The sequence below is a fragment of the Cetorhinus maximus genome, chromosome 17, assembly GCF_964194155.1.
Source record: "Cetorhinus maximus chromosome 17, sCetMax3.hap1.1, whole genome shotgun sequence".
NCBI lineage: Eukaryota > Metazoa > Chordata > Chondrichthyes > Lamniformes > Cetorhinidae > Cetorhinus > Cetorhinus maximus.
In genome coordinates, this window is record NC_135895.1 from 33,999,111 (window position 1) to 34,012,369 (window position 13,259).

The 13,259-nt window shown below is 37.3% G+C and overlaps 1 protein-coding gene across 4 annotated transcripts in view; it reads right to left on the reverse strand.

Annotated features, from left to right (window-relative positions):
• Nucleotides 1-13,259, reverse strand: part of LOC144692310 (zinc finger SWIM domain-containing protein 5) — a 248,934-nt gene that overhangs the window by 233,180 nt on the left and 2,495 nt on the right. The window lies entirely within an intron of this gene.

The following is a 13,259-nucleotide window of genomic DNA, read 5'->3' on the forward strand; positions in this document are numbered from 1 at the left end:
GGAAGTTTGGGGGAGTGGGGGGGTGTGTTAAGGAAAGAAGGGTGCACATGCAATGGCCAAGGCTTCTGGCCCTTTTCATTCTGCAGTGAAGCCAGCTGGAAAATCATGAGTAGGTGATAGCTGAGGATAGGACTGAACTCAGTTGTGATGCCACCCACAGTCAAATAACAAACTCACTCTCCAATTCTGCATATGAAAATGTCTACTATGCTATATCTGTGAAACACTACATCTTCATGAGTCACTGCCTTCGGCATGAACAAGAAGGGCAACAGTCAGCGTAGAAAAGGAAAAATACAAAGAAGAAAGTTTAAACATAACTGTGAATCAAGCTTTAAAATGTTCAATACAAAAGTAACTTTAAAAGAAAATACAGCGATCATTCTATTATCACCCAGTGATATTGCTGTTGTGTAATCTGACTGCATCAACTATCTATGTCTTCTCTAACACAGCAATACTAACAACTGGCAGCAGCACAGCATGGAATATTTGTACGGATACAGAAAGAGTGGTAACACAAACGCTCAAGTATTGAACCACACAACACATAAATCCTCACAGTAAATCTATTCCTTCCTGCAGTTTTAAAGAGTAAGCATCATGCTCTTTCAAAAATAAAATCAGTTACAATATAAATAACTCAAATATCTTTTTGTTCATCTTTTCAAACAAAAGCATTCAAAAATGTATAAATAATTAAGGAACTAGCTTGAGGAAGTTGTTGAGCTGGATGGTGATCCATGGTAACAAAAAAAATAGGTTGGAGTTTTTTTTAAATGGTGAAAAGCTAGGAACAGTGCACGTTCAAACAGATTTGGGAGTCCATGCACACAGATCACTAAAATGTAAGCAGTCAGGTACAAAAAAAATAATCAAAAAGGCTAATGGAATGTTAGCCTTTACAACTAGAGGCTAGAATACGAAGGGGAAGACGTTTTGCTACAGCTATACAAAGGTCTGGTTAGACTGGAGTATTGTGTATGGTTCTGGGCCTTGTAAGGATTGGCCTTGTAAGGAGTAGAGCCCAGATTCACCAGAATGTTATATGGTCTCCTAGGAAAAGAAAAAAAGATTGGCATTTATATAGCGCTTTTCACAACCCCAAACGTCTAAAAAGTGCTTTACACCCAATGAAGTATTATTGAATCATGATCACTATTGTAATATATAAAATGTGGTATTCAATTTGCACACAACAGATTCCCACAAACAGTAATGTGATGATGACTAGATAACCAGTTTTTGTGATATTGATTGAGGGATAAATATTGGCCAGGACACCAGGGATAATTCCCCTGCTCTTCTTTGAAATTGTGCCATGGGATTTTTTTTTCCCACATACACCCGAGGGGGCATATGCAGGCTTCAGTTTAATGTCTCATCCAAAAGATGGCATCTCTAATAATAGAGCACTCTCTCAGCACTGCACTGGAGTGCCAGCCTTGTTTCTTTGTGCTCAAGCCCTAAAGTGGGACTTGAATGGTTAAATTACGAGAACAGAATGCAAAAACTAGGCTAGTATTCCCTGGAATATAGAAATTTAAGGGGTCATTTGATTGTGGTTTTAGGATTTTAAAGGAAATTGATAGGGTGAATTGAGAGAAGCCATTTATCCACTGGTAGGGGAGTCTAGAACAAGTGGACATAACCATAACAGGTCCACACTTTTATTGTCCTTTGCATGAAAAGGTTTTTCCTATCTTTTTTCCCCCCAATGTCTCTGCTGTTCTCCACAAAAAGCAGTAGATCCTAGCTAACTTTGAATCAGAGATCAATAGATTTTTGTGAGCCAAGACGGGTGGGTCGTGACGTTAGGATACAGATCAGCTGTGATATCATCAAATGGTAGAGAAAGTTCGAGAGCAGAACAGCCTACACCTGTCCTTATGGTCCTATACTCCAAGGAGAAAAAAATTGGGGTTGAGGACAAGGCAAGGGAGTGGGATAACTGGCTAGCTCTTTCAAAGAGCTGGCATAGGTGCAATGAGCCAAATGGCTTCTTTCTGTGCTATATCATTTCATAACAGTGAAAGGCAGCCAAGGAAACACTCGCAAAATAAACCTTCACTGCATAATACAAAACATATTGCACTTAACTTTTTAAAAATCTATACATCTTTTAAGAATACACAATTGAAATAAAAATTAAGTAAGTTTTGCCATCCAAGTAACTTTACAACCATCACGTTAGAGTTTATTTCAGTGTCATCAGCATAAGTAGAAAACTCAAACTCTGGCTGACTCAAGTAAATGGTAACAGGTTCATGACCATCTCTGTTCATGTTAGATCTGTTCCTCACTGCGATCAATTTCAATAGTCCGATTCAAAAATTTCCCTAATTAAGTCAATAGCATGATCAATCATCCGGTTCTGATCAACATTCATATACATTTGTAGCACAGAATTTTTGACTGCAGCACTGAAAACATCTTTTCCCCCCCCAACTTGCTCATTTGCTACTTTCCTAAAGGCATTGTCTCCTTGCTGGGAAATGATTCCACGAGCACCACAGCCCAAAGCTACTTACCCCACATAGCAGTTAGTCATGCATGAGCCTCAACAGGGATTGCCTGCATGGCTGCTTGACCCTAGGTCCTTCACAACCAAGACTCATTCTCTACTTGCCAGACCTCCCATTGTGCAGGGGGTAGCTAATTTCCACAGTCTAACCCAGAGGCAATGCAGTAATTGTGACATTACTATCCCTGTTCAGGTGGAAATCAGCTAACTCAGCACGGAACCAGAATGGAACATGGTCCTTCCTGGTTTATGTACCTCAGCTATTCACCTCTGAATTACCGGAAAAGAAAAAGTCACAGTTAAATTTTTATATCAAAAAGAAAATGTCAAAGTGAAATTCCAAAAAGTTTACCTCAGTTTTTGATGACCTGTTTGAAAAGACATGGAAGTCTTGTGGCTCAGTGGGTAGCACCCTGCCTCTGAACCAGAAGCTCCCGGTTTAAATCTCACACCAGGATTTGTTGGTCATGGAAGGAGTGTTCATGACGCAGCCAGAAAGGTTAATCCTTACTGCCTGCCACTATCATTGTGTTGGATGAGCAGGAGAGATTACAATTCAGCCATTACTGACAACAAGTCTAGCCAGCGCATTAGTATACTGCAGAAATTCCTCAGGTAAAAATTCCCATGTGAGGAGGCCTATATCCAACACTGGGTGAACACAGCTAAAGAAATTATTTAAAAATAATGTAGAATTGCATACAAATGAAATGAAGGCGGTAAAGTCAAAATGCCGTCTACTGCCAACAAATAGTTTACAGCATTCCTTGTTGAATGCAATTGGGCAGTATGGTGATTGGACTTACCTAATCCAAAGTAATGTAGTTTGTTTAATAAAAGTAGTTTTAACAGAATGGCTACATTTGTACTTAAATATGGAGTAAATTCAACAACTCCCAAAATTATATAGCAGAGTTTGCAGGAAAAATTCAGGTAGCATGGTAGTACCATGCCAACGCCCTAAATTCTTCCTGCAGCAAAGAAGTATCTTACATTCTCTTTCCCACCTCTCCCCCAGAGATATGCAGTCTAATTCCGGACTGAGATCTTTACCTGAGTGACAAGCTAAACTGCATTGAAACAAACACTAGGCATTGCAAAGGGGATGCCCTAAACAATCATTTTATCCAATTAAAAATTTCAAAGTCTTGAATAATCCCACAGCAAGAGGATACAGATTTTATCTCTTCTGCACAGGGCCATTTAAAGAAACTGCTGTGGTTTTAAAGTACTTTCAAAGTAGCATGGGGTTATCTGTAACAAAATATAACTCCTCCCAAAATAGTTCAGTACCTAAATGTCGGCTAAGTCTCAGAATTGACACTTGATGTGCACTAGTTGATCTCAAACAAGCCAACAACCAGTACATGACTCAGCATCCTCAAGCTTTGGGGGGCAAGTTAAAAAAGGTCAGTGAGTATTCCCATTCCTGATCACTACCCTACTCAAACTACTAGAGATCACACAAGTATTTAGATAATGAGCAGAAACAAGATCAGGACTGCCTGTAATTCCAGCCACAGTCAAAAAAACCTGATAATTCTCAGTCTCTTGGTGCACAACGGAAGAATACTTCAGAAAGGTACTCAAAGCCACAGGATAGAACCCCAGCTGAAATCAGCGCTTTCAGGAGGGGATGCATAAGAAACTGGAATCCGGGATGTGGCTGCACTTAAGGAAAACAGGAAAATTTTTTTTTTTTTTAAATGAAACCTCAACAGGACTCTGTGGATTGGCTGAAACATGAGCACATATCCACTGTTACTTGTTCTTTCTCCAACAACTAGTTATGTTTTGCAGGTATACAAAAGAGATCCTGCTACACAAGGAAGCTCAATGCATTGATTTAGCATGTCTGCTGTCACAGCCATATGAAAATGCAATCTACTGTACCTGTGGAAATTTAAACAAGACACAATACAGATGACCTTATTCTCCAGGGTTACACTGTTTATAGATATTTAGTTAACAATAAAGCTGATTTCCTGTACAATATGCACGTTGCTTCTTTAATTTGTCCATGGCCAAATCATCCATCTCTACCTCACTTGACTAGGAACAATACCCTGCACAGGATTTGGGTCAGCGCCGAACAAAATCCCACTGAATGCCGCGATGAACCTACTCATTGGCCGTTGTCAGGACTCATTAATGGACAGCTACAGACCGAGGATCAAATGCATCCTGTATGCGACAGCTGATCCGCTGTGGATTATTCACATAATTTAATGGCCATACGCAGCATGGGGTACAGCTGTCATGCATGAGAACAAGAATCTGTTTTAGAAAGGCAACTCAAATTAAAATATACATAAAATATTAATATCTATGAACACAGCAGCATTAAACATGACTAAGGGAAAAGAGTACCAGTCCATTTTTAAGCATTTGCTTTGCAGCTTTATTGTAACACAAGAAAAAAAAGGCAAGCACAATGTAAAACAAAGCCTCGATGCAAATCCTACTGTTTCTTTTAAAAGAAAGCTTTTATTTAAAAAAACTTCTACTGTAAGGAGTCCCACTACCTACCAAACTTAGAAGAACATACAACTGAGCTCTGCATATGTTTTAAATGCTTTAATTTATCATAATGCATATGATATAACTGAAGCTGTATTTTACCAATCTCTAGCTGCTTTAAAATGTGTTGACCAAAGTATGACACTTAACTAGTCCTGGACAAGGAATCCACTGGTCAAGTGAAAGTCAGACATGTCAATGTTTCTTCTCCACACTCAGTCCAATTCCTGCCCCAGGCATGCACTCATACATATGGCTGTACACAAAGCACTAGACACAATCCATGCAAAGATGCTACTGTGGCCCAGAATTTCTGGAAACTTGCACCAAAACAATAGCAGAAGAATGGCGAAATGCTGATTTTTGCCATAAAAGATCTGGGAAATTTGGCCATAAAGGTGACTTGGATCAATTTTTATGCTATGTCCAAGTTTTCCAAATCTCATATACCAATTCTGTGAAATCTCTACCAAAACCCTCTGCCACTCATTAAGTTGGTTCCATCCCATGCAAAAGTGCAAATTTCCTAACTTTCTGCCAGTCCTGAATAGCTTAAAATTTCAGTCTAGATTTATAGCTCAAAGTTACATTTCTGGTATTTTAAAAAATTTCTTCTAGCCAGAAGCTAAGATCTATTTTCTGTATTTTTAATTGTAGCCTTATGGCATCAGAATGATTTTCATTAAAAATCGAAAAACTTTCATAAATATGTTTTCTTAACCATTATCTAATTTACATAAATGAGGAAATTTTCATGCATAGTGATGGTCTTGGTGTAACTATGACGCTTTCCTGAGACTTGATTATTTATGCTGATACACATTCTGGTGTAAGCTAATGAGTATTTATTTTAGGAAATGTTGGTGCAAGTCACTAATGGAAATATTGGCACAATCTAGAGTTAAATTTTGGCATAATTTCCAATTACATCATTCAAGGAAGTTCATTTAAATCTCCTCTAAAGAATGTCAGCTTCTATAACAACCCAATTGGTGCAACAAATCAGATTAGCTTCTAAATAGTTATTTTGACTCCATGCATCAAAACCTAACTAGTACAAACTATTATTCTAACTAAGCCTAATTTTTAGTCTCAATATTCCCTTGCACCACTCAAGCTCAGGTAAAAACAAAAAAGGGTAAAAATCATTAACCAACTAACACCACCTTGTGCCAACAGATTAATTTGAGTGGACAATATAGTTTAAATAACTAATAAACAGTTTCAACTATCATTAATGGTATAGCACTGAAAGGGCATCATTAGCTGCATCCTCCTCTCATAGAACTGTGGCCACACGATGCAGGCAATTGAAGTGCTTCACATTAACACTGCACATCAATACAGACAGAAGTTGAAGTGTGCATCTGGGAAGCCATGACTACAGTATGCTGATGCCAATGTTTCCATGATTCATCCAGTTTACCCCTAATTTTTAAACTAATCTGGGGGCTTTATCATTACCCTCAGTAGATTTATTGCAATCACGTATGGTTGACATATAGGAAGACTTGTTTTTCTTCCTTGTTTGAATGAGTTACTATTGTGCTCTACTGACAAGCTAGCATCTAGGATATTTTTAAAGTTGTATAATACCTAGTTCAAAATCTTATGCAGGCTTTGCACTTTAAGTGAGTACCAACATCACCACCTTGGAGATAAGAGATGCCTGGCACTACAGGCTTGGATCCACAGCACTCTGTCCCCAGATACTGTTTTACCATTGAAAAACAAATACCTACACACACATGGAATTATTCATTGTTTTCAAATGTCAAGACTCAATTATGGCAGCAGGCTTCAGCCGAAGTCACATTTTAAGTGAAAGCCAAGAGGACAGAGCTGTCACTTTCCTGTGTGAAAATTCAATTAGTTTAATAAGTAAATTAGTTTATCCCTTTTACCCAAATAAAAAGTTGGCACTAGTACAAACATAGTACTTTGTTTCCATCACTAAGGTTAAAAATCCACTGCACACTGGCCAATATTCCATTTCCCAAAGACAAATGTCAAATTACTTCTCCACACACCTGCAACATGAGTTACTAATCCTGCAGCACAAACATTATCAAGCATCAAGACTAAGTTGACCAGATGTTGAAGACTACTTTTATATTGGAAATTCCAAAGCCAATTTTATTAAATAGATTGCCTTCCTTTCAAGGCAGTAGCCTAATCAAGGGGTTCAGATAATGGTGACAAATCATTTGAATTGCATCATCAGAACTCCTTGATTGGTTAGTATATTTTTAACATAGGAACAGGAATAGGCCATTCAGCCCTTCAGGTCTGCTCTGCCATTGATGGCTAATTTGCACTGCAATTCTATTTTTCAGCCTTTGCTCCTTAAACTAAGAAAAAAACTCAGGCTTCAAAGCTCCAATTAACTCAACATCCACAGCCTTTTGGACAGTATCTTCCAAATTTCTACTTTCTTTTGTGTGAAAAAGTGCTCCCTGATTTTGCTCCAGAATAGCCGAAATCTAATTTTAAAATGATGTCCCCTTATTCCCGATTTCCCCAACAGAGGAAATAGTTTTCCACGTCTATCCTATTAAATTACTTCAACCACAATCAATCAATACTCATTCTCCTATACTCAAGGGAATACAAGCAAAGTATATGAAACACGTTAACATATTTTAATCCTCCAAGTCCTGGTAACCACTCTGATATTTATAGTTCGAAGACAAATTTTATATTTATGAGATATTGTACAGAATAGGCTGTTCATGTGAAACCAAAATGAGCCCCACTTTCAAACTGCTTTTAGAAACTTGTGTGAAGTGAATACCAAAAATACATCAAAAGTAAACAATGCATCAGTTAGACTATGTAACAGAGAAATGATCACCAATTATAGATTCTCTATTAAATTTTGAATAGGAGGAACTATTGCATTGGTAGCAATGCACTGCTTCTTGAAAAATGAAGACACCATTTTGGTACTTCCAATAGCTCATTTACTAAGTGCACTACCTATTGTGGCGCTGAGTCATACAGACAAAGAATATGCCTAGTTTGATCAGTGGTCTGTGGTGAATTAGCTCTTAACTGGGCTGTGTTTGGGTTCAACAACTGCCCTCAATGTCCCTGGTTGTGGACGATATATTGGAAATAGTAGCCAGGGTTCCCAATCCACATGACTAACCAGTGACCCCTGCTGGGAATGCATGTGTGGACAGACTTGGACTTGACTGCAATTCCCCACTAGTCTGCTGATATTCACTGAGCTCACAAGAACAATGGCAATCACCAAGGCTTCTTTTTAAAAAAAAGATTCCCTTGGTGTTGCTTTAATTAAATTTTAAAAGTGTTACATTACAAAGCATTTTACTCCAATATTAAGACTTCTAAATATCAGAGCACATGCTACAATGTATGCAAAATGTATTTTGCCCTTTAAAAAAGACAATGCACTTTTATTACATCCTAGATATATTAAGGCAAAAGATACTTAGTAGGGCAAAAGGTACTTATTTACATGTACAAAACATTTGTCCAGTTAAAACATATTGACATTTTCATGTGAACACTAATGACGTGAAACATCACTGTCCCCAAAAAATGCGCCAATTTTGTTCTTCCTAATCAGGCTGAACCCTTTTGCTTATTCTATTTATCTAAATGGGATCCAGTATGAATGATGCCACTTGATCCCACCCCATTGTCTGTTCAATCCCACCTCCAGCTGCAAGTTTGATTTGATTTCCCAGTTTTTATTTCTTCTCCTTCCCCCACACTTTGCATTTTTATGCAATTACAATGTAATGCTGCATTGCCCAGACTTTACTGAGTTTAAATGACTGTTTCTGTTCTTCTACAGCCCTCATTCTAAACACAAATGCAGCTTTTTATTTTAAGCAACGTACTGTGGTTTTATGTTTACTGCATAATTCTTCACCCAAAATATCAAGCTGTCACTTCCCTCCAGCCCCCTTTGTACAAATAGTGCATCCTCTCATTTACTGAGGGACCAGTCGTGCTCAGAAATCATCCGTATCTGGACATGAAAATACAGGCACAGCAAATGGATCTTTCTATCAAGAGCTACATTGTTCACTACAGTGAATCATGATCAAGACAGCACAGTTTCTCCCCTAAGATGTTGCCTCATTTTACACCACATCAAATTAATCTGGTGTCCAACATTTTTTCTTGGGTAGATGAAATCTACTATATTATGATAGTGAACACTGGTCATCGTTTTTAACCACAATAAAATCAAAACCTGCTAGCTGCCTAGTCAACGGGATGATCAAACGTACAATATTAAGTTATTTCTATTTTCCACTTTCAAATGTCAGCTGGCCCACGGTGCACTTCCAAGCTTTTATCTCGAACAATTGGAGTCATTCAACTAAATCCTGTAACACATTACAGTAGAGGTCCCTCTTTGGGTGTGTAAGATATTTCATGAACCAGGGCAATCCAGCAGCAATTTGTAATTCAAAAAATCCTAGATATATTTAAGAGTGATAAACTGGTGCAGTTTTATTAAGACAGCTGAAAATGTGTTCATCATGAAAAATAAGCCCATTTATTCAAACTGTCTAGTCTACCAGATGTGAATAAACAAATTTTAGGTAACTGAAAATGATATTAAAAAATGCTACATAGAAACTAACTACTGCACAAATAAACTACTAAATGGTTCTAAGTAAATTAATACTTTTAATATTGCTGAAAAGAGGCATGCTATCGAAGGTTTTTGACTTGCACTAGTCAGGACAGATGCTAGAATACCAAATTTCAAAGGGAACAACAATTTATACCGCATAAGAAAAAGGATGATGATTGATTGGCAAGTCAGCTCTGATTGGTCCAGATGTTGCCATGGTGAATGCACCAGAGACTATTGTCCCTCATGTGTTTGTTCATTCAAAAAAGGTGCAATGTCTGGACATATTCCTTTTGACTGCAGAGGACAGGTCATTGCATATGAATATATGTAGCTTCTAGCAAGCATAAGCTTCATTGTGAACTGATTGATAAGAATTACACTAACAACCAGTATAAGGTTCTCTCACTCAGGATCACTCAGCAAGTGCTGCCCTATCACCGAGGTGGCGGTGTAGTGATATTGTCACTGGACTAGTGTTCCAGAGACCCAGGCTCTGGGGTGCCGGGTTTGAATCCCACTATGACAGATGGTGAAATTTGAATTCATTTAAAATCTGGAATTAAAAGTCTGATGATGACCACAAAACCATTACCGATTGTTGTAAAAACCCATCACTACCTTAGCTGGTCTGGCTTACATGTGACTCCAGACCCACCAGCAATGTGGTTGACCCTTAAAAGGCCTCTGAACAACAACAAATGGCATAGCCACATCCCATGAATAAATTTAAAAAGTCCTGAGTTTTGCAAGCACAGGTTGGTTGAATACAGTCAGTATTATGCCTACTGCGAACAGAGAAGGGACATGCTGTTTGATACAATTGCCACGTGATTAATTTCAGCTGAGGCTGTGATCAGTTTTCTGCGATCAAGTTTTGGACACTATATTTAATTACTTGCACAAAAAATCTTTGAACCTCTATTTGTGCTCAACATACTTCGATCTTTTTCTAGTTTAGCTGATTTCGAGCAAAGGCCATGAAAAAAGTGCAGCCTACCAGAAACTCCAGGCCACTGTATTCAACATATGTCTTGCACATATTCTAGTAATTTGTGTCATTATTATACTTTCCAGATAAAAGACTGGGACAGACAAGCTGGATGTTTACCGCAAGATGATACAACTGTAGCAGTCATCTACAGAAGTTTAAAAAGTACTGTTAGACCGTTCCAAAACTTCAATGCAAACCCAATAGACACTTAAAAACCTTAGTAAATATAAACCAAAGATTGAGTTAAAAATTGAGAGGTTTTCTTTGAGTGATAAATCTTTGAAGTGCACTGGTTATGAGTTCTTGATTGCAATTTAATTAAATTTACAGTAATTATTTTACTCAACATTAATAAGGTGCCCCAACACCACCCCGTAATATGGAAATATTTTAAACTGCTATATAGTCAGTATTACACACATCTTCATAGTAATAAACTGCAGGGTATGACAAAAGGATCCTACCTTAGATATTTGCAAATGTACTCTAAATAATACCAGAAATTTGAGTGCAGATTGTCAAAATACTGAACTTAAATTCATTCCTTGCAGCTCCCCTCTTTTTTAAAATTATTGTGCTCTTCACATTAATTTTTTAACAAAAACTGTAAGAGGTGACATTTCTACTTTCTCACACCCTCCTGATATTAAATTATTACTGTCATTAAGTTCCCCTGTTAACAGTCCTCAAAGAGACTCTTACAGCATTAAAATCATTTAGTATCAGAAAACCTTTTTCACTTTTAAACACTTTTTGCTTCTATATAAAGATCTCCAAACTAATCCTCTTCAAATTTGCAACCCTGTGATTAATTCCTGTTTTGAACATATAGAACCAAAGAACACTGGTTACTTCACAGAATAGTGTACATGAGTATATATGATCTTCAAATGAATCAATCTGAACTTTCATTCTGATGCAGAAATGCACTTCCTTAACATGGGAGTATTTTGTATTTTCAACTGTTTAATGCTTTAAATTATTCATAACTTGGTCAATTCAAAATTAACCACACATTTCTGCATGTTCAAATTTACTGAATAGTTACTGCAATGACTGCATTTCCTGGTGGTAAATATTTGAAAAATTACAGAAATGTAAACAGCAAGATACAGCTTCCTCTAACTAACAGGATGCCCCATAAAACTATTCTCAAAGCCAGCAAAGAAAAAAACTTATATAGCACTTTTCACAGCCACCAGAGGCCTCAAAGTACTTTACACCAATGAAGTACTTTTGAAATGTAGTCACTGTTTAATGTAGGATAAAAAGATAACCTCTGGCGCATATCATTCTCTCAGATCTTGTACAGGAAAGATTTCTGCAACATTCTTATTGAGGGTGGACACCCTGGGCTAGAATTCAGCACAGGCCTAACCACTACCCCAAGGAAAACCTCTATAATAACAAACGTAAACACACTATATTGTTACCTGCAGTACAATTTATGCTTAAAAATCAAAGCACAAAATACTAAAATATCGTTTGCATCCAAATGATCAGCATTGAAGTATTTACAAATTGAAATTTTGTTTACACAAAGTAAATTCCTTCAGTGGCTCAAGTTCACTAAGTAGCTGTATCATGCAGATCAAAGCACTCAGGTTCAATCTCAAGTTTGCACAGTGTTAGCTGAACTCAGTCAGGGCATTCATCAGAGCACTACAATCAGCTCCTGTACCTCTGGGTTAGGAAAGGGAAAAGTCAGCCGGGGTCCCCATTCCTGAATGCTATTCAATGATCCCTACTGGATATGTGTGGGCATTGAGGTCTGACCATGACCTCCACCCACTTACAGTCAAATTGCTTGCCAATTCCCACCGTCATGACTAATACATGGCCACTTAATGACATACTGGAGAGCAAGCAGTTTCTCAGCAACCACACAAGTGCAAGATGTAAAAGTTCCCAATGAGAAAGAGAAGAAAAAGTTATTTGTGCACATCTATGGGAAATATATAAAGAAAAATCTAAAGCCACCTGCTAACTCATTAGCTTCTAATATTTCATAAGTAATTGGTTTAGTGGACTATTTAAAATTAATTTATGTAGTCAAGACTACCTGGGACACCTGGTAAACCAATAAGGTTTCTTAACAAATTTGGAGGAAAAATAAATGTTCAGCTTTCACAATTTACAGAACCCTTCTGAGGAATAAACAAAACAAGTGTTATTTCTTCAGTAAAAAGCAAGTCATGCTGTCAAACATTATAGATGAAGTCCTTTGCTGCTTTGGAAGAGACTACTTGCAAATTATAACCTAACAGGAAAATGATGTCCATAAAATCATGTTATCGAGAAGGGGTTAAACTATTTGTCTTTACAAATTTGGGAGTTTGCATTAAAATTAAGCAATAGTTTCAGAAACTATTACCTTATGATCAAACTTCCAATTAAATAAAGCCTTAGTAAAGAAGATCAGCGCAGGAGTTGTTGTAATAATTCCTTATGTAGCTGATAAACAAAAACATTTTTTAAAATTGAAACTACTAACTGCTTCTTTTAAAAATATTGTCCACTTTGATGTATTAATAAGAGTAATGGTATGCAACCTTCAAACCTGGTTCCTCCGCTTGCTTGTATTTTAAAATATAATCATT